Below are 6,734 nucleotides of genomic sequence, written 5' to 3' on the forward strand. Positions count from 1 at the left end.
GACGGAGTGAAGTGCTAAGTCTTCCTCACGACTCTCTCTAGATCGGCACAGCGCTGGTTCAAAAGATTGTCGAACGACTCAATACGAAGCTTCAAAGACTTCCGGGCCTCTTTTCAGCACCATTTCACCAACAGCCGACGCTACCAGAAGATGAGCGTCAACCTCTTTGCCCTGAAGCAAGGGCCCAAGGAAGCGCTTCGAGTATACATTTAGCACTTCAACCAAGTGGCCATGGACATCCCTTCGGTCTCGTCCGAGACAATGATGAATGCCTTCACTCAGGGGCTCGCCGAAGGAGATTTTTTTCGGTCGCTCATCAGAAAGCCGCCCAGGGACTTCGACCACATGCTCAAGAAAGCAACGGATATATCAACGTGGAAGAAGTCCAGGCGGTCAGAAGAAAGGAGGCCCTGATCGAACATTCGGTGCTGACCGAGTATAAGAGAAATCCATAAGGTTCTCTTTTTGAAAATCTAGAAAAAGGTAAGATAGATTTAGGTTAAAATTGAGAATTAATTTAACCTAATTCAAACCAAACCTAATCAAGCATAAACTTAAATCAAACCAATAAAATTTAAAAATTAAATTTCAAAACTTTAATTTAATTTAAAATATAAATATTTTTTAAAATTCAAACTTAAATATTTTTTAAAATTCAAACTTACAAATTTTTTATCTACTCAAACTTAATATTTTTCAAATTCAGACTTAATAATTTTCAAAATTTTAAATATAAAATCAACTTCAAAATTAACTTAATTTCATCTCATATAAACTCATAAGTTTAAAATTCAAACTTACATATTTTTTATCTACTCAAACTTAATATTTTTCAAATTCAGACTTAATAATTTTCAAAATCTCAAACATAAAATCAACTTCAAAATTAACTTAACTTTATCTCATATAAACTCATAAGTTTAACATGTTTCATAACATAGAATGAGTGATATAAAAAATTAGGAAAGTAGATGATTATTTTAGAACTTACTTTGACTTTTCCACACTTGAACTTTAGGGTCATAGTTATTAATCAAGGCATTAATCAAGACATTAATTAAATTACTTAAGCTCACCGTCTCCTACAAATTACTTAAATTTTTTTTTAAGGGGGAGAGAAATAGGGAGTTAAAAATGAAATAGTTTCAAAAATTAAGCATTCTCAAAAGATAAAGTTTTTTTTAAAAGAAGTTATATTTCAAAAACAAGGTTTATAAGTGAAGCTCTTTCAAAATCAATTACTTCTTCAAAATTTTAAAGAAGTTCTTTTTAAAACTATGTATTTAGCTAAGTATTTTTTACAAGAAAATTCTTTTTAAAGCTATGTATTTAGCTAAATATTTTTACAAGGAAATTCTTTTTAAAGGTATGTAAAAAATTCTTTTCAAAGCTAAGTAAGTATTTTTCAAAGAAAGCTCTTTTTAAAACTAAGTATTTATCTAAAGATTTTTAATTTTTTTTTAAAATAATTAGCTAAATGTTTAATAAATTTTTTTTTTAAAGCTAAGTTTTTTGAAAAGAAAGTTAAAGTGATGGCTTTAGGAGAAGCAAAAGTTAACAACTTTAAAAGTTATTTAAAAAAAAAGATTAAAAATTAGTTTCTTTTAAGTACTATCTTTTACAAGTTAACTCTCTACTTAGTATTCTTTTTGATATATGTCAAAAGAAGAGAGAAATATTAAAGTTAAGTCAAGTTAAATCAAAACATAAGTTAAGTCAAAACATAATTTTTTTTACATCTATTATATTAAGGGGGAACATCTTTACTTACATAACCCTTTTTTGCCTTAAATTTTTTGGGGGCGATCTTTACTTTATTAAATTGACACATTATTTTATTTATCCTCAAATCCCTTACTTATCCTACATTATTCTTTATTATACTTTACTTAACTTTGAACTGTGTTGCTATAATAAAAAAGAGGAATATTGTTAGTGTAGGAAGCACCAGATGATGGAACCTAAGTTTTGATTATAGCAAAAGGTTCAAAAGTTAAGTTTCTTGTTGTTCTAACAAATTAAACTGAGTGTGTAAGAAAGTCTTAAGTAATCTTAGGCAAAGGAAAGTCTTAATTGAGGCTAGGCAAATAGAAAGTCCAAGCTGCGGTTAGGCAACGAAGTCTTGGTCCGGAAGACTGGGTACAGTCTTGGGGAGCTGAGGACATTGGGCAAAATCCTAGGGTCGAGGATGCTAGGTGAAAACCCTAGAGTCACTAACACCAGATGGAAAATTGGATGGGTCGGAGATCGGATGTCCCACATGAAGTCCTGATATCTCGGACACTGAGCAAAAGTCTAGATGGTTTGGAGGACGGTCTGATAAAAGATAATCTCTCCTTAGAGGAGGTGAGGACATGTTCTCTGAAGAGGGAATAGTAGATATCGGTCCGACCTAGAGTTTTAGCAAAACTCAAAGTCATGACCGGACAGTCATATGAACTAGTTTATATGAATCGGTTTATATCATTCTGAGCTCTCTAGGTCCATCAACCGGCTTTGAAAAGTATAAATTTAAAAAAAATGTATTTTGTGATGAATTCTTAGATTCATCGTAGAATGTCATTTTTTTTATAAATTTAAACTTTTCGAAACCGGTTGAGGTATCAAGAAAGCTCAGAATGACATGAAACAAGTTTTTATGAATTTTTATAAATCTCCTGATTATATGAATGCCTTCAAATACTAGATCTAATATATTTTTTTCCCATTGCTAAGTCAATTACATGCACTTAATACTTAATAAAATTACTAGAAAGAGTTATGAATTTAATATGTTAGACTTATTTTGACCTTAAAACATCATCAATCTCAATATAATAGGTAACATTATTATTTTATTGTATTTATATAATTAGGAGATTTATATAAACCTATAGGAATTAGTTTTATGTCATTTCGAGCTCTTTAAGCTTATCAACCGGATTCGGAAAGTATAATTTTATTTTTTTTAAAAAAAATTAATTTGTGATGAATTTCTAGATTTATCGTAGAATGATATTTTCTTATTTTTTATATAAATTTAAACTTTCAACTGGTTGAGGTACCTAGATAGCTTGGAATTAAATGAAAGAAATTTCTATGGATTTATATAAATCTTCTGATTATATAAATACCTTAAATACTAATTTGACTTAATCAATAACTTTTTGAATGTGAATGTGTTTAAAAAATCTAAATCGCGTTTGAAAAATTACTGATATCCATATATTAGGTAAAATTAATATTTTATGGCATTTATATAATCAAGAGATTTATAGGACCGTATAGAAACTAATTTTATATCATTGCGAGCTTTTTAGATTTGTCAACCAGATTAGGAAAGTATAATTTTTTTAAAAAAAAAAATTTATTTTACGACAAATCTATAGATTCATTGCATAATGTTATTTTTTTTAAAAAAAAATTGATTTAAACTCTCCGAAGCTTGTTGTCGGACTTAGAGAGCTTGGAATGACTTAAAACTTTTTTTTTATTCTTATAAATCTCCTAATTATATAAATATCCTCAACCACTAATTTGACTTAATCGGTGATTTTTTTGAACGCGAATGTGTTCGAACAAACTAAATCGCATTCGAAAAATTACTGATCTTAATATATTAGATAAAATTAATATTTTATAGCATTTATATAATCAGGAGATTTATAAAAACTCATAGGAATTAGTTTCATGTCATTTAAATTCTCTAAATCTGTTAACAGATTTTGAAAATTTTAAATTTAATAAAAAAATTGTCTTCAATCTTTAAGAATTTTTAAAAAATATATTTGATTTTTTATTACTATGAAATGTTCTGAATATTTTTATTTTTTTTATCTAATTGTCTCACTTCACTAATGAATAATTTAGATGATGATTTAGAATAGTAAAATAAGTATTTTTGAGTTTTACTAAACAGAATTTTAATAATTTGGATGATAATTTAGAATGGTAAATTTTGAAGATGCTCGCTCACTGGCCTCCAATAAGTGGAACCTCGATGATGTATGTATTTATACTGTATTTTGTTAATCAAGTACTATAGTAGAGTAAATTCTAATGTGGAGGATACCTATCATCACTATCTGTTTGCATTTGTGTCTCTTTGCATCTACTTCATCCGATGATTCATAACAGTTTTGGTGGCATGCATTTGGTGTATTGTCAATTATAATCTTGCAATATAATTAGTATTATCATGTAGTTAGATTAACCAGGCATTGTTCTATTTTTGGAACATGCCATAACATTATTATTAAGAGTCTTGCTATAATATTTTTTATATTATACACAAAATCAGGAATATACATTTATTTTTTGTAAAGCATCTAGGGTAATCATTAATCAAAATTTTCCAATTGCAAGATTATGAGGGAGCAAAATTATATCATGTCATAACACCACCTTGTTGGAGTATTATTTTATTTCTGCTTCTTTTACTCAGAAAACTGCTGAAATTTACCATAAATTTCAGGAAGTTCTCGATCGGATTCTCAATGTTCATAGCCAGAAGTGCTTGAAGAAAATTGTATTGTATACAATAATATTGCCAAAAGAAATTTGGATTAATGGGTTAGCATCTCGGGAATTTATAAGGGTATGACAAATTGCTTTGAGAAGGATATATATATCAGATGTATTATTCCTGTATAGGGTTCTTGGTTTCCTTGTTTGAGGAAGTTGTTCTTGCATAATGCATGTAAAATTGAAAAGTAACTGATATATATTTTTCTGTCGTCACTTCCTTGCATCTTCGACTGTGATTGTAAGTGGTTCATCTCTTACTTCACTTTATTATGAACTAAGAGATCTAGACTTACGTTAAACGACACCATCTATATTAACAAACGATGAGGATTAAGAAGGTTGTGACTAAAGTTATGAATTATTAAATTGATAGAGGTTATGACTCAAACGTTTTTAGACTTAGAGAATAAAAGCAATTCAATAAATTTTGATAAAAATTATTGATGATTTAAATGTTTTTAAAATTTTTAAATTTTAGCAAGGATAAAATTAGGAGAGTGCAAATTAGTTAGTGGTGTTATTGTATAGTAAGTCAAAATATAATACTACTGTACTAAAAATGAAAAAGAAATATTTTGATGCTTTAACGAAATCAATAATAAAATAATGATACTTTAAAAAATTAGCATTAAAATGGTGATATTAACCAAAGAAACACTAATTATAAGGTGGTAATATTTGGACTAAAACAACACTAAGATGGTGATATCTTGATGAAATCAGTTTCAAATATGTTGATGCTTTAACAAAATCAAGGTAATGATGCTTTGAACTTATGAACATAAAAAGCTAGCCTTGCGTAACCTCACGGCCTCAAGGAATAATAAGAGGATTTGGCTTTGAAACTCAGAGGATAAGGAGAAGGTGGAAGAAGTCTTTGTTAATTTTTACGAGTATGTTAGGAATTGATTTCTCCTTATCTTATCACCTTCTAATTAAGTAGCACCCTACCCTAGTTTAAATGATATTAGAAAATATGCCTCGCGGAGCATGCCGATTTTATATATTTGTATGTTTGGTATGAAAGTCACATCGGCAATTTACCAAAGGGCGCATGTAAAGATCTGAATTTACTAAAAGACGCACGTTATTTTAACATTTACCAAAACACGCACCTTTTTAAATGCATTTCCTATTTTACCCTCATGATAATTTAACTTTTTCTATCGCTTTTCTCCACTATTTTTTTCTCTCTCTTCTCTCTCTTCACTTTTTTTTATCGACATGCAGAAAAAAAATATGAATAACATTAGTCCCCGAATCTTTTAATAACATTTTAATACATTTGAAAAAGCAATAAAAAATAATAGACACCATATTTGAAATCCTTGCAACATCAGAAATCCATAGGAACTGAAATGTGTTCAATCAGACCTCTCTAGGTCCATTAGTGGGTTTTGACCGAAACCCACTGATGGACCTAATGAGCTCTGATTGGATCCATTTCAGTTCCTACGGATTTCTGATGTTACAAGGATTTTAAATATGATGTCCATTATTTTTTTTTACTTTTCATAAATGTTAATATATAAAATCAAAGAATCGGTAAAAAATGCCACTTTGGGCCTGATATGGACTCATATCAGGCCCACGTTGGGCCTGATATGATTCCATATCAGGCCCAACGTGGGCCTGATATGGAATGACCTAACTCTGCTCAATCCACACTAGGACCCCAGGCACAGTCAACCTTGCAAAGTTCTGCACATATAAATGGATTCAACATCTCGACAATGCTCATGGCAATAGTTAGGAGAGTCCATAATTGGGTTTGTAGTACAATTCTATACCTGTGGGAAGAACCTTTCAAAGATAATTCTGTAGTAGTAGGCTTCTTTTGTGGTTGGTATGTTGTGTGGATATATGTTCATTGCATTTTGCATCATTTTCTTAGACACCAGAAGTAATTTTCCAACAATTAGCTCATTCCATATCAAGCCCACGTTGGGCCTGATATGGAATCATATCAGGCCCAACGTGGGCCTGATATGAGTCCATATCAGGCCCAAAGTGGCCTTTTTTTACCGAATCTTTGATTTTATAAATTAACATCTATGAAAAGTCAAAAAAAATAATGGACACCATATTTGAAATCCTTGCAACATCAGAAATCCATAGGAACTGAAATGGGTCCAATCGGAGCTCTCTAGGTCCATCAGTGAGTTTTGGTCAAAACTCACTGATGGACCTAGAGAGCTCCGTTTGGACCCATTTCAGTTCTTATGGAT

Source organism: Zingiber officinale, chromosome 1B (genome assembly GCF_018446385.1).
Source record: "Zingiber officinale cultivar Zhangliang chromosome 1B, Zo_v1.1, whole genome shotgun sequence".
NCBI lineage: Eukaryota > Viridiplantae > Streptophyta > Magnoliopsida > Zingiberales > Zingiberaceae > Zingiber > Zingiber officinale.